The following is a 25,076-nucleotide window of genomic DNA, read 5'->3' as shown; positions in this document are numbered from 1 at the left end:
TTCTATACATTTTTCACAAATATATTTCTTAAACTTTACCTTCTTTTTGTCACCATCACTATTGCTTGTCATCAGACCATCACATTGTCCTGTAAAACTATAGCAATTTCATCCTAAAAGGTTTTTCCCTTTCAAGATGTTGTGCCTCATAGCTATTGAGCTATTATGTAGGGAATGTAAGCCTTTCTCTCTTTACTCTCCCCCAAAATTAATGTTGAATTAAGCAATAGATTTAATTTATAGGACTCAAACCAGAAATAGTATCTGGAAACTGACATATCTACTTATATATTTTTAAAACCTCTAAGGGAAATCTAGCATGAACAAAAGCCAAATATAAATGATAAAATGGAAGGAAATGTATATATAGTATATGACTAATATCTTTAGTTTATGAAGATGTCAAAAAAAGAAGAATTGGCAGAAAAAATGAGAAAATGTGCAAATTAGATATTAAAGAGATGGAGATATGAATGAAAAGCATGCTGTTGTGTCCTTTTTTGTAATATAATGTTTACCTGATTGGATTCATCTTGTCTCAATGAGACCTTGTTATGAGATGCATGCCATTATTCTATGTGGATTTGAGGAAAAAGAAACTCAAGGAGTTTTATCTCATGACTTATTCAAAGTCATCATGTTCTGGCCAGTTTATGTGTCCAGTACAATATGATTTTATCTGTGAAGTCATGGTTCTGAGACCAGTGGGATGGGAGGAGGAAAGAAGAAAATTCCCTAATGTACTTGATGTACATTAGCAAACATATCAAATTTAATCTAAGCCAAACATGAGAAGGGGGAGGGAGAGAAAATGGGGTGGGAGTTGGGTAAGGGATAATTGGGTGATATATCCATGTATGCCTCTACCATCTTGTCTGCCACTAAGATATATGACTACAATGCACAAATGCAAAATTAAGGAAAAAATGTGGCCATTGTGCCTTAGAAGTTGTAGAGGTGTTGGTGACATTTTCTATGACACTAATTTCTTAAGTTTTTTTTTTTTCCCTAAAATGCTTCCTTGGAAGCAAGGTAGAATTGGGTGGAGGGAGCACATCAACTTCTGGAACCTAAGCCTATCTGGCCCTGCTCTCTTTCTCAAAAAATGTATAAGATACATTCATAAGAAGAAGCCACTGAAAAGCCAATAACATATATAGATAAGAGAGAAAGGATACAGATATAAGATGATATATTAATAGATTTAGGTAGATGGTAAATATATAGATAGGTGATAGACAAATAGAAAACATTCTTAAATATGTAACATATTATACCTTTGGCAATATAATTCTTGTGGATGGGCATTATTGAATAGTTGTATAATATTTACTATTTTTTTTCAGTACTGGGGATTGAACCCAGAGGTATTCTCCCTCTGAGCTACACTCCCAGTCCTATTTTTTATTCTTTATTTTGAAACAGGGTCTCATTAGGTTACAGAGGGCCTCACTAAGTAGGTGACGCTGGCCACAAACCTGTAATCTTCCTGTCTCAGCCTCCCACGAACTGGGATTACAAGTGTACACCACCACACCCTTCTAATTACTTTTGAATTACTAAAATGCTCCTTCAAATTTTGAGGTGCCAAACTATAAGTAATTTAATGCTCTACTGAAACCTGGCCCCTCTGAAGTCATTATACATTGCACAATTTCTCACAATGATTCAGGCTTCTGTTTCTAATAATAAAAAAGAGGAATGCCTAAAAAAATTAACCAAGAAGATGATTCAGTAGTTAAGAACATTTTAACTTACTTTTCTATTAATTACAATATTTTCACAAATATTAAAAATCTAAAACTGTATTAAATTTATAAATTACAGATTAATTTTGTTGTTGCTGCTGTTTGCTGCAGGTCAGGGTCTCACTAATTAATTATGATATGCATTAAATAAAGCTAAAACTTCTTTGCCATCCTTTTAAAATCAAATATCTTTAGGCAAGGATTACAATCACATGTTTTTCAAAATAAATTAATTTAATAGTAACAGAATATACCTACAAGAGACCTGTATTTTATTGTAAAACCCTTCCTCATAGTAAAAATAAAACAATTATAATTTGGTTTATTTTCTCCTCATTAGGTTTACTAAGGACAGAAAGAACTAGATACTTTATTTTATTAAGTAAAAAAATACATTCAGTTTCAATACTGGATGAACTAGCTGATAACTTAGTATTTCAACAGGCTCAGGCACATAGAGGAAGCCTACTTTTCTTCTTGAGTTTTGATTGACTCCTTCCCTACCTCCTTACACACCTGGAGTATTATAATCTTGTAAATACAAAATTGCATTACATTTGCTCTTCTGCGACTCTTCCTTAATCAAGGGGAATACAATAGAGAGTAACCATCTCCCATGGCAGCATCCCTCCAAACAGCTTATCAGCTCACTGTGGTGTCATACCATCCAATAATTTCAATTGCAAAAATTTCTTTACAAATGGTTCCTGTAGATTCTTTGCACCATGAAAATCATTAGCAAGGATAATTAACTGAGACTGCCGTGATGAATAGAGCTGCATTCCTGATCAGCGTAATAAAGAACAGAAGCCACTAATTACAGATATAGAGCCTGGAAGCTACAGAGAAATGTAATTTAACATTGCTGCCCAAATTCTGCACAGCGTAATATGTATGCAATTAAAACAATAAGGTGTTCCCACAGATTAGGCTTTGGGGACCAATCCAGGTGTAAGAAAATGTGCCCATCTTTATGGAATGGCTTTAAACTCGTAAGTATCATGCACTAGGAAAATCATTTAAAAAATTACACCTGCCTAAACATTTTGTTAGGTACTCTCATCACAACCCTAACCTTTTATTACATGCTCTGGTAATTTCTTTGAATTTTTAAAACAATAAAAAGACTTCAGGAGAACACAAAGTATAGAAACAGCATAAATATATCAGAGCTATGACTCTATACAGCCACTTAGAATTGTCTGTTTTTAGGTACAAAGAAGACAAGATTTTAGCTGTAGAGAAAACACTACAATGAAAAGCATTGCTTCCAAGAATTACATGATCATAAGAATTATGTGAGACACTTGCTAAAATTCAAGTCATCCGGAAGTATCCTGGGCAACCAGAATATAATCTTAAAAGAGAGGGACTGGGAAACTGATTCAAGTGACAGCTTCAGTTGGCTTTTATCAGCAGGCAAAGTGGTATGCATTTGAAAGAAATGGGATTTGGGTTTTAATACTGGTGTGGTGAATCCTGTATCTACCATCTTATTGCTTCATACCCTATTGGGATTGACTTTTTTCTTAGCTTCAGTCTCTTTATTTGTATAAATTAAAGTACATACACTTTTTCAGTTAGATATATTTGAAATGCATATAAATTGGCAATATGCTTGTACATAGTAGACATTCAGCAAATAATAGTAACCACTTCTCTGATGTATATGACTGAATATGCTCTCCTTGCAAGATTTTTTTTCAATAAATGTATATTCTGGTTAGTATTGATTTATGTAATAAGAATCACATTGAGGATAACAAAGTTATCAAAGCAGCATACCCTTTGCAAATTTAAAGCATCTCTCTCTCTCTCTCTCTCTCCCTCTCTCTCTCCCTCTCTCTCTCTCTCTCTCTCCATATATATATATATATATATATATATATATATATATATATATATACAGAAGCAGTGATGAGGATTCTCATTTTTTCAAGTACTTAATATACATATTTTTCAGTGAATCAAAGAACAACTACAAAAAGTATGAGTGTGAGTTCAAAGGAAAACTAGATTGTATACAGACTAGATAACCAATTGGGTCTCTAATGATACACAGTTTAAAAAAGCTCTAAGTCAATTCATAGCCAAATGAAGGTTAACTATAATAAAAATGTTCTATATCCTTTGATTAATGTTTATATGATTTCTTGATGTACATACTAATTGAAAAATGAAATCTTGCCCCAAATAAATAATAAATATCTTTAGTTACTCTTTAACATTTTTCTTTAATATTTTATAATTTTAGTGGCAAATTATTTTTCTTTATTTATATTTACAAAATGAATATTTCACCCATACATGAAGTTGCTTTTTAGTGTTCATCATACTATCTACCTCTTATCAAACTAGCTAGTTTAAAACCTCAGACAATAAAATATCTTATTATAGTATATATAACTGTATATATTTTAACATTAGCTCTTGTAAAGAAATGTATTGAGTGACTGAACATACAGTTTTTGAACATCTACTTAATACTACATTAAATTCTTAAGAAAAGTTAATGAACCAAATAGTTACCCTAAAGCTTACCTCATTTTTTTTGGTACATGGAATTGAATGCAGGGGTGTTATACTTACAAATTATTTTACTTTTTATTTGAAACAGCATCTCACTAATTTCCTAAGGGTCTGGATAAGTTACTAAGGTTGGACTAAAACTTGAGGTCTTCCTGTATCAACTTTTCAAATACTGAACTCCAGGAATATGCCACCAAGCCTGGTTTGGAGTCCACTTCTTAATGGAGGGAGTATGTAATAAATAAAAATATATTATTTTAGGATTTAATAGATGGATTAAAAGAATAGCAAAGGGAAAGTTAAGACTGAGGAAGAGTACCATTTTACCCAGAATAATCAGAAGGCTTCTGTAGGAATCTCACATTTTAGAAAACCATAAAAATATAAGGAAAAGAATAATACATGCAGAAACAAGGGTTGATGGAAGGACCTAAGGTATGAAAATTTACAATGTATTTCCAAGGATATTATTAAATTTCAAATATGTCTCAAATGTGTTAATAGAGATGAAACCAAAACTGATGCATGCACAGTGTGGTTACTAGGGTTCTGTAATAAACTTAGCATATTTCTGGCTGTGGTGTCGCATATTTGTAATTCCTGCACTTGGAAGGCTGGGACAGGAGGATCACACAGGTTCAAAGCCAGCCTCAGCTACTTATTGAGGCTCTCTGTAACTTAATGAGCCCCTGTTTGTAAGTAAAATATATAAAATAGGTATGGGAGTATAGTATACCCTGAAGGTAGAAAGCCCTGGGGTTCCACCCCCAGTACCACCAAAAAACAAACAAACAAACAAACAAACAAGCAGCATATTAATCAAGGAGTAAAGGCTTAAAGTCAAACCACAGATGTCTATTTCAGTTTTCAATTAAGCCTATTAGAAATCTTTTGTTCAGAAAATGAATGCACAATTTTCAGATATATGAAGAATAATTCTATCACAAGTATCATTACTTTAGGGGAAGTTGGAAAAAATAGAGAAAATTATTATGGGAAAGGCATATTCTGAATATCTGAAGCCAAAAAAGATAAAGTCTTCAACTGAAAATTGTATATCTTTCAATTTTCTGACATAATTATTATTTACCCAGAGCAATTGCTATTTGTTTTATATCATTATTTTCATGTAAATTCTAAAAATAACAACTGAACAATTGTATTATATTTATCTTTTCTTTCTCCTAGATTCAATGATTAATATAAGTTCATTTTTTAAAAGTATAGAAAGAAAAATAATATAAATGTGGGGTGTTAATAACAGAAAACAAATATCTAAGGTAAAATAATTTCACCAGACTAAAAGCAAAGCTCTTAAGCTCCTAAGAGTCTGTAAAAGGGAAGGTTCTTTTCTTTTCACAATGGAATAATAACATTTTCTTACTCTTAGCTTCAACTTTTTTAAAGCACCACTACTGTATCTGCCTATCTTAGTATTCGCCCATAGAACATTTTTGTGTCTATTAAGAGAGCACATATACAGAGGCTTGTCCATATTTTGTTGCCCTTTGAAGGCTGAATAGAACTCTTTTAAAGATCCAAATATAAAAACACTAGTGTCTGAAATAGAAAAATTACTCAATGTCAGCCTCTTCTCCAGACCTTAGTTTTCCTATTTTATATGTAAAATGAACCAAATTTTAATTACAACATTTAATGAGGATTTTCTTGTTCATAAGAATGTGTTGAAATAACATTGATATTAGTGTATAATATATGTGGTTCTATGTTAACACCAAAAGTATTCTTTTTATGTCCTGACACCAAGACAAAACACTTCTCAGAGAACTACTGATTGCCATGTTCAACTAGCCTGCATATCTAAATTAAAGCTTTGACAATTAACTATTTTAAATTTGAGCTACACACTATGGAATTTAAAAGTACTTGTGGAAACATCATAAAGGATAGGTTTGAGAAAAATAAACCATTAAGATAAAGCCACTCGTTAAAGAGGAAGGAGATTATGAAAGAGACAAAACTGAAGAAAATCTTATATTTTTCTACATTTATTTATTTTTTTACATTTATACATTTTTTATTGAAAGTAAATGGTATACATTTAAACTGAACTTGGTGCCCTCCCCCCCCACTTTCCCTTCCGCCTCCCAAAAATGAATGTCCAGGGTAACCATGCTATATTCATACTTTTACACATATTCAGAAGTAGCCCCTCATTAATCAAGTTCAGTCTTCTTCCTCTCCTATCTTTTGATTCAAACTTTGCTGAGATTTCCCTTCCATTATCTGGAGTCCCTCTGGTATCCCCAATGCTCCCTAGTTTGGGCATATGAGAGGAAACATATGTCCCTTCTCTTTCTGTGTTTGGCTGATCTCGCTTAACATTATGCTCTCCAGGACTTTCCATCTTCTTGTGAATGACATGATTTTGTTCTTCTTTATAGCTGAATAGAATTCCATCGTGTACATTTTCCATAAATTTGTAAACCATTCATCTATTGATGGGAACCTAGGTTGTTTCCATACTTTGGCTATTACGAATTGTGCTGCTATGAACATAGGTATGCATATGTTGCTGTAGTGTTGGCTTTGAATCCATACATTTTTTGAGATTTTGTTTATCTTGAAACACTTTTGCTTTCTCCACCGATTTTGAATAGTAGTTTTGCTCATTATAGTAATTTTGGTTGGAAGTTATTTTCTTCCAGGGTCTGAATCACGTCGTACCAGTCTCTCCTAGCATTCATGACCTGGGTTGTACAGTCTGGGGTGATTCTTATTGTTTTGCCTCTTTATGTCACCTGTCCCTTTGTTCTCACTGCTTTTGAGATCTCCTTGGAAGCTATGTTAGTCATTTTGACTATTATGTGGTGTGGGAGATCCTTCTTTGATCTTGCCTTAATGGTGTTCTGTATGTCTCCTGGACATGAATATCTATGTCTCTCCATGTTTGGGAAATTTCCTGAAATTATTTCTGTGAAGAGATTTTGGATGCCCCTGGTCTGTACCTCTATCCCTTCTCCAATGTCTTTTATCTCTAAGTTAGGATGCTTCATATTGTCCCATATTTGTTGGATGTTTAGGTTTTGTTGCTCTAATGACTTCTTTATAGTGTTGAGTGTGTTTTCGGTTTTGGATGAACTGTCTTCTAACAGTGATATTCTAATTTCCATTTCATCTAATCTTCCAGAATTTCTTTCTGTTGCTTTCTTCATTTGATTTATTGACCATTTCATTCCAGACCTCTTTCTGATTCTTTCTTAGTATTTCTAGTTCATTTTCTCTAGACTTGTTTCAAATCCTTTCATCGTATTGTAGATCAAGATTTGGAACTCTCCTTGCATTTCTTGTAGGTCAGTATTCCTGAATTCTGTCATTTCTCCATTATTCCTGGTTCTCATATTTTTCAAAGTTCTCAAGCCTGTTACTGTTTTTCTGATATCTTTCCATCATTTGTGGGTATTATGTTTAATTTCATCCATTTTCTTTTTTATTTTTTTTTTTGGTGGTACTGGGGTTCCTGGAAACCCTTATACATCTGGGCTACACTCCCAGACCTATTTTATACTTTTTATTTGGAAACAGGGTCTCTTAAGCCAGCACGGCTGGCTTCAAATCTGCGTGATCCTCCTGTCTCTGCCTCCCAAGTGCAGGGATTACAAGTGTACACCACCACACCCAGCTTGTCCATTCTTAGTAGTAGGAATTTAGAAGAGTCAACAGGTAAGCAGTACTTTTTTGAGTGGTAAAGGTTGAGTGACGGTGGAATAGCTAGGGTGATGGGTGCAGGAGTCAGGTAAGGTAGGGATATAATTAGGTTGTGGAAGAATTTAAGTGTAATAAGGTTGTATCAGGTTGAAAATGGGAGAAGTTTAGATAGTAGGACTCTTGTATTTATTGGAATATTTAAGTTTGGAGATGTGAGAAACTTTGTGTATTAAACAAAGAGATAAAGTTAGGGGACAAAAAGAAAGTTTTCAGGGAAGTTGTATATAGCCTAAATTGAAGACTTTTATAGAAGGAGTGGGGGGGGGGAGGAGCAAACACAAATGGATAAAATAACAAAATAAGGGGGAAAGGCTAAGTATTATACATCACATATAAACAACAGCATTGACAACAACAGAAATAGACCACCAAGAGAGAACAGAAAGGGATAAGAGAATAAACAGGATAAAAATAAAATAAAATAGCTGGGCGTGGTGGTGCATGCTTGTAATCCCCTCGTGTGGGAGGTGGAGACAGGAAGATCGCGCAGGTTTGAAGCCAGCCACACTGGCTTAAGAGACCCTGTTTCCAAATAAAAAGTATAAAATAGATCTGGGAGTATAGCCTGGAGGTAGAAGGGCTTCCAGGAACCCCAGTACCACCACCACTAATAATAATAATAATAATAATAATAATAATAATAATAATAATACAAACTAACAACCATGTGGTATGAAGTGAAAGCACCAAACAAAAAAACCCAAATAAAAGTAAAAAAAAGAAGAAAAATAATAATTTCCCCCCAAACCAAAAGTACCCCAAAGACCAAAAAACAAAACAAAACAAAACAGCAATATAAATAAATAAATGAAATAAAAAAAACATTCCTACTACTTTACTATTTGGTACATATGCCAATGTCTCATACTTGCTTGCAGTGACCCCTTGTGACCCTGTGCAGGTATCACGCCTTAAGCACCCTTCCTGTGACACTGGAGTTGAACTCCCCCTCGGTGCACACCGGCACCCACAGTTATCACCATGTCTGGTGGCACTCACTGTGTACCCGCTGGGTCCCGTGTTCATCTGAGCTCATGCTGTTACCTGGCAGCCCAGTCTGGTGCTCTGAAGTTCTGGCAGCTCTCCCATATCCCACTGATTCTCTGCTCACATTGTTAGCAGGTCCGCTTCCGGGTCCCTGAAGGTCTCCCTGCGCTTCTGCGGGGGCCATCTCTGATGAGGAAATGGTGCTGGTGCTCAAGTGAACTCGCAGCTTAAGATGTTGGAGGTCTATAGCCACTTTCAGACTCTAGGCCATCTCTCAGACTGCCAAGGACTGCCACACCCAAAAACCCTGTTTGGCCCTGTGGCCCAGCGGCTGCCTGTGTCTGCAACTCACGTGTGCTTTGTTTGTGTGTTGCGGTGAATCTTGCAGGTCAGAGTTACTGTATTTCTTCCCTGTAGTCCCCGATTCTGTTTTGGGTCATACACTGAATTTAATTTTTTTTATTAAGATGCTGCCTTCTCTGTAGTTGAACTTAATTTGCTTCAGCTAATGAGATATGCTGTGTCTCTCCGTCGCCATTTTCTCCACTCTCAAAGATCTTATATTTTAAAGAAGTATTTTATATTTTAAAAGATTTCAATATGGAGCCAGGTATGGTGGTTCACACTTGTAATCCCAGTACTTGGGAGGCCGAGACAGGAGGATCGCACAGGTTTGAAGCCAGCCTCAGCAACTTAGTGAGAACTTGTTTCCAAATGAAATATAAAATAAGTCTGGGAGTGTAACCCAGAGGTAGAAGCCCCCTGGGTTCCATCCCTGGTATCTGAGAGAGAGAGAGAGAGAGAGAGAGAGAGAGAGAGAGAGAGAGCTTACAATATGAAAAGATGCAAACAGTGGAGTAACAGAAGAAATGAAATCATAGAAAAAGAAATAAAATCCAGATTATTGTTAGCAGAGAGAAATGCCTACCATAAAGTTCTAAGTAAATGCAGCAATACACAAAGATAGTGATTATAAACTTTCTAGTATGCAAAGCAACTAGAATAAATTTCAGACATAGTATATATAATATTAAGGATGTGAGAAGGGAGGAAGCCAGTCATTTAAGAGAGATATGCTTTCTACTGATATGGAAACCTGAGAAGAATTCCTCCTTTGTGCACTGAAGAGAAGCCATCCCGTACACTGACTGATATTCTCAATAACACCAACACGAAAGGAAAGCTAGCAAGATTCCCAAGATTGTTTCTTTTAATGTCCAGAAGATAAACTGGTGGCAAAATGCCTGAGTGCGATTCAGTAAAAGCAATTCTACTGAGGGTCACGACATTGCCAGCCAAGTGTACAACTTCCTGGTGGCATCAAATCCAGATTTAGCCATTGGGACTTAAGGGCTAATAACCTTTCAGGAATTTAGAGGATACTCATCATGATGGGAAGAATGCCCTTATTTTCTCTTTAAAAATCTACAGGACTAAAAACTAAGAAAAGGTAATTCCCCAAATTAAGCTCCAATCAAAGAAGTGCTATACTTCTAAAAAATATGACAAAAATGTCAAGCAGCAGGATAATTTAATGATCAGTTCTCCAGAAAGGGAGTCATCATGGGAAATTTCTTTCTTTTTTCTTTCTGAGGCCAGAGCAGTAGTAACATTTTTATCTAGTCTTATTCTATCAAGGATCACTTTGAAAACTTCAAAGGCCATGTTTAGAAAATGAAAACAGCTCTCATTTTTATTCCTTTTTACTTAAAGTCAGCATGTAAAAATGACAATTCTTTTAATCCCAGGGAACAAATGCTTCTAGAAAAGCTATGAAGTGTTCTTTATTTTCTGAGAATAAATTAAAGTTCTGTGGAAGAACTATTATAGATAATGCATCGGCACAGTAGGCTACTAAAAACAGAACAGGTAGAAATCATAATAGTGCTCTGCCAATTTAGACTTAATACATGTAAGACATGGAATATTTAATGGAGGCCTTAAGGGCAACAATAAAATTAAATAATATACTCAAAGATAAAGGACCTCTATTTTCTTTCTAATAACAGTTATTTAACACATTATTAGACTATAAAATAGTAATAGATTGATTTTACATGGTAATATTTTACATAAATATAAATCCCTCAAATTAATCTCCAATAAAAAATGTCCTGTTTTTGTAAAATAAGACAAGAATTTATGATTACGTTATTCTTCTAAACTCTTCCATCAATGGAATGATGCTCTGAAAAAAATATAAAAGAAATAAGTAAAATACTACATGAGGACCAGCCATTATTTGGAAGAGCTTTCCCTAATGACAGAACTTTTCTATTCATTTTGTTGTTGTAGAGAAGGGAAATGAGGGAAAGAAAACTATCACATTTTGTCTTTGAATTATAGAACAACTCACATTTAAAGGTCCTACAAAAAGTCTTAAGTAGCAGAATGTATGTCCCTCTTTGATGAATTTATATTTTCTAATGCAAATACTTTAAGTAGAAAATTTCAAAAAAGTTTTTAATATAAAATTATTAGATTTGCTTTTTATTGCTGCCTGAAAACCTTTAAGATAATTTTACATACATTTTTACAAGTTTATATGTTGTTATATAAATAACAAAGTTTTCAGAAAGGTACTAATAGTTATTTGATTTCTTTGTACTTGCCCTCTGATTGGGGTTAGATGGAATCTCAGCGTAGTTTTGATTTGCATCTCCCTGATGGCTACTGATGTTGAACATCTTTTCATATATCTATTGGCCATTTGTATCTCTTCTTTTGTGAAGTGTCTATTCAGTAAAGTTGCCCATTTCTTAGTTGGGTTATTTGATTTGCTAGTGTAGAGTCTTTTGAGCTCTTTGTATATTCTGGATATTAGCCCTCTATCTGATTTGTGGCTGGTAAAGATCTTCTCCCATTATGTAGACTTTCTCTTTAGGTTTTTGATGGTTACCTTTGTTGAGAAGAAACTTTTTTACACAATAATGTCATTCCACTTGTTAATTATTGCTTTTATTTCCTGCACTTTGGAGGTCTTGTTGAGAAAGTTACTGCCTGTGTCTACATGTTGGAGTGTTGAGTTTATGCCCTCCTCTCATAACTTCTCAGTTTCTTGTCTAATTTCTAAGTCTTTGATCTATCTTGAGTTTATTCCTGTCCATGGTGAGAGGTAAGGATTTAGTACCATCTTTCTACAAATGGATAGCGAGTTCTCCTAGAACCATTTGTTGAAGAGGCTGTCTTTTCTTCAGATTATAAATTTGGCCCCTTTGTCAAAGATCAATTGACCATAGGTGTGTGTACTTCTTTCTGTATCTTCTGTGCTATTCCACTGGAAAGTCAGCCTGTTGTAGTGCCAATACCATGCTGTTCATAATACTATTGCTCTATAAAACAATTTGAAGTCCGGGATTGTGATGCCTCCTGCCTGGTTTTTATTGCTGAGGATTGCTTTGGCTATTCTGGGTCTTTTCTTTCTCTACATAAAATTCATGACTGATTTTTCAAAGTCTATGAAGAATGTCATTGTTATTTTAATAAGATTTGCATTGAATCTATAGATCACTTTTGGCAGAATTGCCATTTTGATGATATTTATTCTTCCTATCCATGGCAAGGGAGATCTTTCCATCTTCCAAGGTTTTTTTTTAATACTTTCTTTAATGTTTTATAGGTTTTTTTTTTTTTTGGTACTGGGGTTCCTGGAAGCCCTTCTACCTCCAGGCTATACTCCCAGACTTATTTTATATTTTTATTTGGAAACAGGGTCTCTTAAGTCAGTGTGGCTGGCTTCAAACCTGCCTGATCCTCCTGTCTCCACTTCCCAAGCGCAGGGATTACAAGCATGTGCCACCACACCTGGGTATGTTTTATAGTTTTTCTTGTAGAGGTCTTTTACATCTTTCATTAAGTTTATTCCTAGGTATTTTATTGGTTTTGAGGTTATAGTGAATGGAATTATTTTATTACTTTCATTGTTTGCATAAAGTAAAGCAACTGATTTCTTTAGATTGATTTTGTATCCTACTACTTTGCTAAATTGGTTAATCAGCTCCATTAGTCTTTTAGTTGAGTTCTTTTGTTCTCCTAGATAAAGGATCATGTCATCTGCAAATAAGGATAGTTTTAATTCTTGTCTTCCTATTCAAATTCCTTTGATTTTTTATCTTGTCTTATTGCTGTGGCAAGAGTCTCAAGGACTGTATTAAGAAGGAGTGGTGATAGTAGGCATTCTTGTTTGGTTCCAGATTTTATTCCAGGGTCTGGATCACATAATACCGGTCTCTCCTGGTATTCATAACTTGGGTTGTATAGTCTGGGTTGATTTTTTATTGGTTTGCCCCTATATGGCACCTGTCCTTTTGTTCTCACTGCTTTTGAGATTATTTCCTTGGCCTCTATGTTTGTCATTTTGATTATTATATGGTGTAGGGAGTTTCTACTTTAATCTTGTCTTAATGGTGTTGTGTATGTCTCCTGGACATGTAGTTCCAAGTCGTCACTTTCTATGTTTGTAAAATTCTCTGAAATTACTTCTCTGAAGAGATAATGAATGCCCTTTGTCTGTACCTCTATCCCTTCTTCAATGCCTTTTACAGGTAAGTTAGGATGCTTGGGCTTTTTGCACTGGATCTTGCAGTTCAGGGTTATTGGATTCCTTCTGCCATGCTTCCTGTTTCTGTTTTGGTTCATAAGCTGTATTTATTTTGCTTGTCTAGATGCTGCCTCTCCGATAGTTGAACTTTATTTGTTTCAGCTACTGACATATGTTGCATCCCGCAGTTGCCATTTTGAATCTCTTACAATTATTATTTTTATCTAAAGTCCAGTGATGTTACTATTAAAAGCCAGGTTTTAATAAAGTAAGTTCTAAATCTGCTTAATGACTTGTACTCAAGAAGTAGTCAATAAAATGAATAAATTGTTATATTTTATTATTTATTTAATTGCAATATATTATTATGTTCAATAAATTTAATTTAAATATATATTAAGAAAATATATACTAAAAATCATTTGGCTGTTAATGATACAGTTCTGAATAAGAAAAAAAAATATTCCTGCTTACAATTATGTGTGTATGTGTGTGAAAATGTGTGAAAGTGAAATACAATATATGTAATGGCTCAGATATTTGCAAAACCCATGAGGTAAAAACAAATTAAAAAAAAGGAGGAAGTAAAAAAATTAGTATGTCATTCAATCTTACGTAAACTATTCAGGAAGGCTTCCCTTAGCATGCAGAAGAACGGAGAGATTTATACATGAGTTCATTTTTGGTATTCCAGGCATTAAAAACAAAATCAAATTCAAAGGTCCTGTAATGAGAATATGACATAGTTGAGGAACAGCTAGCATGCTTACTTGACTACAATGAAAGTATGAAAGAGAAATTAATGGAGAATATTTTAATGCAGGCTTTCTTACTGATGGCAAATATTTTTTTCTCAGATGATATATTATATGAAAAAGAATTAGAAGGTTCCAAGTTGAGGTAAAGTCTTATGACATGATTTCATAGAATAAACTTTGACCTCATTTTGAGAATAGGATTAAGGTGGATTGAACATAGAAGTAGGAAGGTGAGAGGCCCAGTGTGGTGGCACAGACTTGTAATCTCCATACTTGAGAGGCTGAAACAGAAGGATTGTGCAGGTTCAAATCCAGCCTCAGTAACTTAGTGAGGCTCTCAGCAATTTAGTGAAACCCTGTTTCCAATGAAAATTAAAATAGGTCTGGGAATATAGCCTGGAGGTAGAAAGCTCATGGGTTCCACCCCCAGTACCACACACACACACACACACACACACACACACACACAAACACAAAATAATAACAGTATTAGTTAAAAGATTGTTTCAATGATTCAGAGAACTAGATTGGTGATGTGGAGTAATGGCAGAAATTGTTTTGGTGAGGAAGTGGAACCCTAACTGTATAGAGACATTTTATCAAAAAATGACTTATTGATGAATCATATATGGTTATAAGAAAGAGTCAAATGAACAATGTCTCTAATATTTCTTACCTACCTGAACAGCTAGAAGCATTTTATGAGTCCTTCTGTAAACCTGCGTGAGGAATAACAGAAATAGAGAAATATTCCAGGAATATTATATATTCCAGGAATATATGAAGTAGGAGATAATCTAAAAGAGAATTTCAGGATCTTAGTTGGGAAATACTAATCCTCTTAGACTTGAGTTTTCAGTTGTACAAATATTTCAATGTTGACCTAGGTGTATTAAGATAGGTTAGAAATTATAATCTAGAGCTTACACATATTATTACAATAGTTAGTGTTATCATTATTATATAATGGTTTCTTATTATGTAATCACATTTTATATTATAAAATTGTATTATATATTACATGCCATATTTAAAATTTTAGAGGTATTCTACATCTAAAACAATGCACTAAATTAAATATATCTATTTAACACTATATTGAAGAATAGAACCACCAGCTTTCTTTGTGGGTTCTCTGTGTGAGTTCTATGTTTCTAGATTCAATCTATCACAGATAAAAAGTATTTTAAAATATTTTAATTTCTTTTGGATATATAGAGACTTTTTTTCTTGTTACTTTTTCTAAATAATAAGATAAAACAACCACTTTATATGGCATTTCATTATGCTAATCATAATTAATCTAGAGACTATTTATCCATTATTAATCTAGAGGTTATTTAAAGTATATAGGAATTCACACGTATATGGTATCTTTCTAGACTTTGGCAGAGAGTGTTCTTTCTTTTAAAAAATTTAATTTGATTGTAAATAACAATACAATGACCAAATGCAAACTAATGTTCTTGCAATCTTTTTATCTGAGTGCTAATTATATAGCTCAATTGTACTAGAAAAAGTCATTAAGTGAAAGATTTTTGTTTTCACAATTTTGCAATGTATATTTTAACAATATAGTTTCTAAAAATGATTGACAAAAAAAAATCAAAACAGAAGAAAAGTACAATAAATTAAAAGGAAGACTTCCGGGAAGATGGTGACGGAGAAAAGCGAGGCTTACGAGCCCCACTAACAACCAATCTCTATTACCACAAAATCAGCACCTTTCATAGCCAGAAAACACCATCAGCAGAGAAACAAAAAATGTAAGTACAAGGGACCTAGAAAAAGAGGGCTGGAAAAATGAGACACCAGAAAGAAACCAGACTGCAGTGCTGCAGCTAGAGCCAAGGCGCGAAGCGGTGGGCGCCATTTTCCCTTGCAGCACCAGGCTCCAGAGAGGAGGGGAACACATAATGGAGTTCAGAACCAGAGAGGAGATAAGCCGGCCTCACGCCCGAGGATGCACCAGCAGCGCCTTACTGCCGGCAGCAGCAGTGAGCTCACCAGATGGCACCAGACCAACGCACTCTATAGCCCACCAGGCTCCAGAGAGGAGCGGCAAACAGCAAGCCGAGGTGAGCCGCTGCAGATCAGCCTGGAGGAAATTGGCATATTTCTCGGCGCAGGGAGCATCTTAAGCTCCCAGAGGCTGGGCTCAGCACACCCTGAAGGGACTCAGAGCAGAGCTGAAAACCAAAGAAGAAATACGCCAGCCTCACGGCCGAGGGCATAGCAGCAGCACCATACTGCCACCGGTGGCAGAGGCAGTAAATTCACCGAGTCCACTACAGCTCCATCTGCGCACTCAACAACAGTGAGTCAAATTGTGGCCCCTAGAGGAGAAATCCCAGTACTATACTCCCAGGGACTTGACCCAATGGGGGAGTGGCAGTGGTAGAGATATCACACCATAGGAGAACGCCCAACCTGGCAACCCCCATGGTCAAAAGCAGCCTCGATTCACTCCCAGGGTCTGATACTCTGTGATACAACCCAGTAAAGGAGAAGTGGTGACTGTGATACCACACACTTGAGATCCAGACCACCTTAAGTGAAGTCGTAGTGACCCAGGGAAGAAGCCAGACAAGGCACAAACTTCTGAAATCATGGAGCAATGAATGTCCACAACCCCACAACATCAGAACCCGATAAAACAGAAATTCAGAGATTTATAGAAGATCAAATCAGGAAAATAACTGTAGAAATAATAGAGGTGTTTCGAAAAGAATTCAGAGAGAGTCAAAAAAGAGATAAAGGATGCAATTAATGCAGTAAAGTCCTCAATTCAAAGTATAAATAACCGATTAGACCACATGGAGAATAGAATCTCGCTCCTAGAAGATGATCACTCCAAAAATGAACGCATAGTTTCTAATTTAGAAAAAAAAAATCCGACAGCAGGAATCTGACATTGAAGAAATATGGGCCCATTTTAAGAGAGCTAACCTAAGAATAATTGGAATAGAGGAGGGAAAAGAAGGTGAAACCAAAGGGATCAACAATCTCTTCAAGGAGATAATAGCAGAAAATTTTTCAAACATAGAGCAAGAAGTCGATACACAGGTCCAGGAAACTTATAGAACCCCCTTTAGACAGGATCGGAGAAGAGGATCCCCACGCCACATAATTGTCAAAATGACCAAAGTGGAAGCCAAGCAGAGAATCTTAAAGGCAACAAAAACAAAGGGCCAAGTGACATTCAGAGGCAAACCAATTAGAATCACTCCAGACTTCCCAAACCAAGTCATGAGAGCCAGAAGGGCTTGGAGTAACATATTCCAAACTCTGAAAGAAAACAACTTCCAGCCAAAATTTTCTACCCAGCAAAACTTTCTATCAAATTAGATAGGGATATAAGAAGCTTCCACGACAAACAGAAACTGAAGGAATTTATGTCTTCAAAACCAGCACTAGAGAAAATACTCAAAGAGATTAACTACAAAGAAGAAATAGGTAACACACACCAGAACCAGAGAAACAAGAGTTTCCATCCAACAGACAACTAAGACTGGTTATCTGTGGAGATTCATTATTTATGCTAGTCTTTTACCTATCTCTAAATTGTATTGTTTGCTTTTATTGTTGCTAATTTTAGGATGTCTAGTTGGAATATTAATATACCTTCAGATATAGCATTTGGAAATATTTTATCTCATTCTATCAGTAACTTTTAACTCTGTTTACATTGTCTTTGGATATACAATATTTTTTTTTTATTTTTTAGGAAGTCTGTTTACCCTTTTGTTGCCTGTGCCATTGAAATCATATCCAAGAAATCACTGCCAATTTCAATGTTGTGAGGTTTTATGACCCATATTTTCTTCTAAAGTTTATAGTATTAAGATTTATATTTAGGTCTCTTATCTATTTTGAGTTTATTTTTGTATATGTGTTAGGTAAGGGTCCAATTCCATTCTTTCTCATGTAATTATTATTTTTCAACAATATTTAGTTATTTAGTTAAAAGATTAGTATTTCCTCTACCAAATGTTCGTGGAAACCTTGTCAAAAATAACTTGACAATATATGGAAGAATTTATCTCTAGGCTTTTATTTAACTCTAATGGTTTATATATCTACCTTTAGAACAGTACTACACTGTTTCAATTATTGTAGCTTTATATGGTTTGAAATCAGAAAATATACATCTTCTAGTTTTGTCCTTCTTTGAGATTGTTTTGGGTATCTAGAGTCCATATTCCATATCAGGATAGATTTTTTTCTGAAAAATAAATAAATAAATGTATGATAGTTTCACCTAAAAAAAAAAAAAAGAAAAAATATTCTCTGGTAAGAAAGAAAGCAAAAAGAAATATTGAAGTGTTAACTTTAAGTCATCAAAAGCTTGGTATCAGACAAATGAAACTGTTATGTGAGATTATCATCATTAATATTGGATAAATTGCTATAAAACTAGTTGTCAACTACTAAGCCAAGCATGGGAAGGAGGAATGTGGAGGGAACGGGGTGAGGATCGGGTAGGGGCTGACTGGGTGATGTGTGCATGTATGTCTACAAAAGTATTTTCTTTATACCATTATGATGTATGAATACAGTGTACCAATAAAAAAAAGGAAAGAAAGAATGGGAACTAAGTGTAATAAAAGCTCATTTTAATCAATAATATTATTAAAAATATAAATTTTTGATGTTTAATTATTAAATTGAAATTATCTTAATCATTTTCATGTTGCTTTTATACTAGCACTCAAATAAGATAGGTTGATTTAATCTAATATGACTACTTATTTTCTAATCACAAGCATATACTCTCCAAAATTTCCATTTTACTTCTTTATAGAGGAATTATTTTGTCAGTTTTTATTTTCAAATTTTGTCCATCAGTAGGTGATTAGAAACTGAATTTATCCAAATTTACTTAGTTTTTTTCCCCAGCACCCTTGCCAGCCCACTTGTCTTGTTGTTAGCTCAGTGGGCTGGCACTAGTTCTGTACCTCGGGATGTTTACTCTGGCTAATATAGCTACTGATCTTCTAATGTCTGGCATTTAGCAATAAAGTCCCAGTTGGAGTTTCCAACCAACAGCAGTTTGCATTGAGTTTGTGAATCTCTGTTTTGCAATCTCTGCACCTTCCCTTTTGATTTCATGAAGACAATTGCTCCTAGGGATACCTGAACCTGAAATGAACTGAAAATATTTTACAGCTTTCCAACTTGCCAGGCAGTAGAAGGAAAATTCATAACAATCTCAGCGCTCTGAACAGCTGTTGCTATAAGGTGATATTGCTAAGGAATCCTAAAATAGAACAAGGCAAATACCATCCCTGTGAGGGTCCTACTATATTTTGGAGATCTCCAGCTGGAAACTTAATTGTAATTTAAACAGAGCATACAGAAACAGCTTTACTGTTTCTAGTTGCTATACTTTTATAGAATTGGATAATTTAATCAATATGTTAAAATATTCTCTAGTGTGGAAATATGTAAAGTTCTAGTAACAGAGAAAATCGTCTTTCCCTCCTATTATTTCTACCTGCCTTCATGGTATTCTTACAGCACTTTCGGTAATACCACTACCTAATACCTAAAACCAAACACCTAAAGTCTAACAGAGAGTACTAGGCCAGGTCCTGAATGTCAGGAACTGCTCCTTTACCTTTAGTCTTGTATCTATTAGAAAATGTTAATACAACCTATACAGTAAATTATACAATATAGACAGAAAATAGCACAAATTGTGAGAATTATTTAATAGTTCATTTATTCTTTGGTTAGAATGGAAGACTCACAAAACAATGGAATTAAACTTTAATAGTAGCTCAGAGTTTGAAGAGTAGCATCACTTCAGTAATGGGTAGTGGTAGTTAAAGGTTTTAATGTGTCTCTAAAAACCTGGCAAGTTAGCAATGCATGGTGGCACATGCCTGTAATCACAGTACTTGGGAGGCTGAGACAGGAGGTTCACAGGTTCACAGCCAGCTTCAGCCACTTAGGGAGGCCTTCTGCAGCCTAGTGAAAGTGTTTCAAGATAAAAAGTAAATTAAGCCTAGGGTTGTAGCTCAGAGGTAGAATGCCTCTGGATTCAATGTCCAGTACTACACACACACACACACACACACACACACACACACACACACACACACAGTAAAAAAACAAAACAAAACAAAAAACAAAAAACGGCAAGTCCTAGGTTTTTCCTAACATTTTATTAGTCTCTATGTTAGTGTGTATTTCTGAATTAAAGTAAATGAAGATACATGCTTTAAATTTTCTGAGATTAAATATAATTTTCAATGATGTCACTAAATTGTATTAAAATATCTAACAGATACATAGTACCTTTATAATAGAAACCCTTCTATATTCCTTGAAACCAAAAAAGTTAATTAAAAAGTAGTTCAAAGCAAGAACTATGAAGAGACAAAACATGCAGGTATACATTAAAATTTTTATTTCTATTTAAATATATGCAGATCCTTATAACTGAAGAACAGAATATTTTTGAAAACTTTGCTCATTTGTATTTTACATATATATATGTGTGTGTGTGTATGTGCATATATATATACACACACACACATATATAACTCATCCCAATGCCTCACCTATAATATCTAGCCTTGTTTAGTTGAAGTAAGAAGTGCAGAAGGTATGTAATAGGCGATAGAAGTACTTACTAGCCATGATAGTCCTGCTCATGAACTTTCAAAAGGGCATGTAAAAATTCAGTTAATCATAAAAATTGGATACCTGAAGATACATTAAGAGTGTCAATATATTCTGTTAAAGTAGACACCATTCCCTTAATTCATAAAGCTTTTATGTATTATCCACAAGGAGTTATAATTATTTTTATGTATTGTCAAAACCTTATGACATAAATCCTATTGCTTATTTATAAGATTTTTTTTCTTTTAGGTGGCACACACTTATAATCTTAGTATTTGGGAAGCTGAGAAAAAAGATCGCAGGTTTGAAGACAGCCTCAACTACTTTGTGAGGCCCTCTGCACTTAGGGAGGTGCTGTTTTAAAATAAAGAATAAAGAAAAGAAATAGAGCTTGGAATGTATCTCATAGGTAGAATGTCCCTGGGTTCAGTCCCTGGTAACACATACACACACACACACACACACACACACACACACAATTTTTTTCTTTTGCATTAATTTAATCTCCTGAATATACATTTTGCAGTATTTGTGGAGGGCTAGAACTGCTAATTCTTAGTGCTATAGCACTTGCTGAAAATGCATGAGGTCCTGTGTTCAATCTTCAGCACTGAAAAAACATTTGGAAAAATATAAATAAAAAACAATTTCTTAACAGCAGATCCATGTTTTGCTCAAATGCTTTCATAAGCAATCTTTTAAAACTATGCTTATATAAATAAAACAAACAATAATGTTTATCCATTTTGTATGTATGTAATCACACACACACACACACACACACACACACACACATACACCCACACCGCACACACACAATTTTCTTAAACATCAATGATATATTGACAGTGATTCTACTTGTTAGCTATGCTGTCAGTCAAAACAGATATGATTGCTCTCTAATGGCATTTGGCAGAAGCCACTGAGATTAGAGGGTAGACAGACGGATTTAGTGCTCAAGCCAATCTGTGTAGCTTTCAATTCCAACCAATTAGTGGCACCTGCATGTGGTAATCACTCTCCTTGGTTACAAGTGCTGGCAGAAGCTAGAGACCTATTTTGCAAGCTAAAGCAAAAGAACTAAATATAAATGTGAAAATACTCCTTATAGAGAAAACTCTAAATTTCCTTTGAGGAAAAAATAAAAGAAGAAAAGGGAAGAGATGTGTTCCTTTCAGAGTTTTTAATTATTTTGGAGGAAGGTCTATTAAGCCTATCCATACCAACAAAGGATAAGCATTGTGGGTGTGTTACCTTCCCTGGTCCATGATAAGATTTCAAAACCAGCCCAGCATCCAGCATGAGGCTTTAAACTGCTGTGCTGGTGCCTATTACACTAGTCTCCTTTTTAGTTACTTGTTAGACCTGTGTGAACCTTTCATCTTGAGAAACTTGCCAACTTCAGGAATATTTTATGAGTTACCAGCTTTGCAAGTTTTGCAGAATACATCCAGACATCATTTTTGCAGGCAACGGGACTACAAATGTTTCTCAAAAGATAAAAAAAAAAAAAAAAGTATATAAGAAAGAAATCAAGGGAAGAAAACTAGTAGCATTTTTCCATTGTTTTTTTTTTTTTTTTTTTTTTTTTAGCGAATCTTCTCATTTCCTATAACTTGAAGTCAGGCTCTGTGCTAGGGTTCAGCAGACCATCCTTCTGGGGTTATCATTCCCAGGCAAATCTCTCTCCAGAAGAGCAAAAACACTAGAGAAAATAAGCTTCTTTCAACTATTTTAGGTATTTAATAGCAATTCTTGGATAAAAATAATATACTACTCAATATTTAGTGTATTCACCTTTTGTAACAATTATATTTTGGGTACATTCTAATATCTTTATATATAATATTTATTTAATTTTATAGATTAAAATCCAGAAAAGTGTTTTATAAACTTCAAAGGGCACAAGAAAAGCATACTTCTATTTTTCTAAATGCCTATAGTAGAACATTATTTTGAGCCCCAAATAATGCCTATATGACCTCAGAAAGCCCTAAAGATAACTAGATTTAGATGCATTGAAAAGGACAAGACTAGTGTTACATCATAAATAACGCTATTCTGAAAAGTTTGACCTGTATAATTAGATCAGTGAGAATGATTAAAACTGATTTTGAGAGCACCCCTATACAATTTTCCTTAAAAAAGTAATAACTGTACAAAATTGAATACATTTCAAAATCTCTGAAGTAAATTTTTATTTGTGAGTTTATATCCACTTTCTCTCTAGATTTTATAGAGTTTTCCATAGAAATTGTCCACAGTTCCTTTCAGAAGGCTTGGCTCATTAAATTGCTAATTGTCTCGCTAAATTACCGAGACTGGCCTCAAACCTGCAATCCTCCGGTCTCAGCTGCTCAAGTACCATAACCAGCTACTTCTAAAATTTTTGAAACAGGGTCTCAATAAATTTCTGAGGATCTCCCCAAGATGGTGAGGCTGACCTTAAACCTGAGATTCTCCTGTCTCAGCCTCTTCAGTACTGGGATTGTAGGCATGAGCTACTGAGCCAGACTACACTGCTCTTAAACTCTGCATTTTGTAAAGCTGTGCAGCATGGATAATATTTAGCAAAATTCTTTACCACTTCATAACAAGGATGTCCTTTGTTCCAGACACCAATAAAATATCCTTTTTCTTCTTTTTGTTCTAATTCCTGACCTGAATTATATTACTATCTGTATTTCTACCAACATTCTGATCATCACTAAGTAAACGCTGAGAAGCTTCAGTTCTTCCATTCGGCTGTTTCACTCTGATCTCCCATCAGAATCACCTCCAATGTTCCACACTGTAATTTCGGCTTTGTCTATTCTGTTTCTCCAACAATTTTCCGCCTCTACTCATTACAATTTTTGAAGTATTTGTTATATCAGCAATATTAATTCTTAGTTCATTTTCTTTAGTCCATTTTGTGCTACTATAATAAAATACATTAGACTTGATAATTTATAATAAAGAGAAATTTAGGGGCTCATAGTTCTAGAGCTTGGGACATTCAAGAAGGAGAGACAAGAATCTGGCAAGTACCCTCTTCCTGCATCATTCCATGGCTGAAGATGAGAGAGGCTGAGAGTGGAAGAGGGCCAATCTCATCTTTTTCTAAAAAAAAAAAACACTTCTGAAAGTGGGTATGGTGACACATGCCTATAATCCCAGTACTTGAGAGGAATGAGACAGAATGACCACAGGTTTGAGACCAACCTGAGAAATTTAGCAGGACCCTGTTTCAAAATAAAATAGGGCATCCCGGTGTGGTGACGCACACTTGTAATCCCCACGCTTGGGAGGCAGAGACAAGAGTATCGCGCAGGTTTGAAGCCAGCCACGCTGTCTTAAGAGATGCTGTTTCCAAATAAAAATATAAAGTAGGTCTGGGAGTGTAGCCCGGAGGTAGAAGGGCTTCCAGGAACCCCAGTACCACCAATAAATAAAATAAAAATAAGGCTGATAATTAGCTTACAGATAGAATGCCCCTTGGTTCAATTAACAATATCACCTCTCCCACCTCAAAAAAGGAAAGAATTCACTATTTTGGTAAGGCACTAAAAGAAAAAAAATCAATCTATTCTTGAAGGTAGAGCCATCTTTATTTTTCATTTTGAGACCAGGTCTTATTAAATTGCTAAGGCTAGCCTCAGTTTTGTTATCCTTCTGTCTCAGCCTCCCAAGTACTGGAATTGCAGGCCTGTGCGTGCCTGGAGTATCTCTTAATACTGTTACAGTGCCAGTTAAATTTTACCATGTGGAGCTGAGGTGTTGCTAGTAGTAGAAGATATGATTAGCCCATGTAAGCCTCTAAGTTTAATCCCCAATACTACCAAAAGAAGAAAAGTAATTTAATACTGGTTTAGGGGTGACATTCAAACTATAGCAAGATCTAGAAGGTAATAGTGTATTAAATATTCAGCAAACTACTATTCTCCCAAAAAGTACCAACAGACACTTGTTCATAGGTGCCAAAATTTTTGAGAGCATTTAGTTATCTAAAATAATTATGTGGCTTACATTTATACACATTAATAGTTTGGGAAATAATTTTATATGTATTATTTCATATAACATCATATTACTGCTCTGAAAGTGACAAAAGATGGCTTAATGGGTTTAAACACACTTTGTTATTAAAATAATAAATATTCAATACTGCTC

General features: G+C 34.7%; 1 pseudogene across 1 annotated transcript in view; it reads right to left on the bottom strand.

Annotated features, from left to right (window-relative positions):
- LOC308258692 (solute carrier family 35 member E3-like) overlaps nt 1-9,177 on the bottom strand; it is a 130,491-nt pseudogene extending 121,314 nt beyond the window's left edge. Inside the window, exon 1 of the transcript in view lies at nt 9,006-9,177. The product of the transcript in view is annotated as a solute carrier family 35 member E3-like (transcript). The remainder of the gene's footprint in view (nt 1-9,005) is intronic.
- Between the last annotated feature and the right edge of the window lie 15,899 nt (nt 9,178-25,076).

This window comes from Muscardinus avellanarius (assembly GCF_963383645.1).
Source record: "Muscardinus avellanarius genome assembly, chromosome: 2".
Lineage (NCBI taxonomy): Eukaryota > Metazoa > Chordata > Mammalia > Rodentia > Gliridae > Muscardinus > Muscardinus avellanarius.
This window is presented reverse-complemented; position numbering and strand designations above follow the sequence as displayed.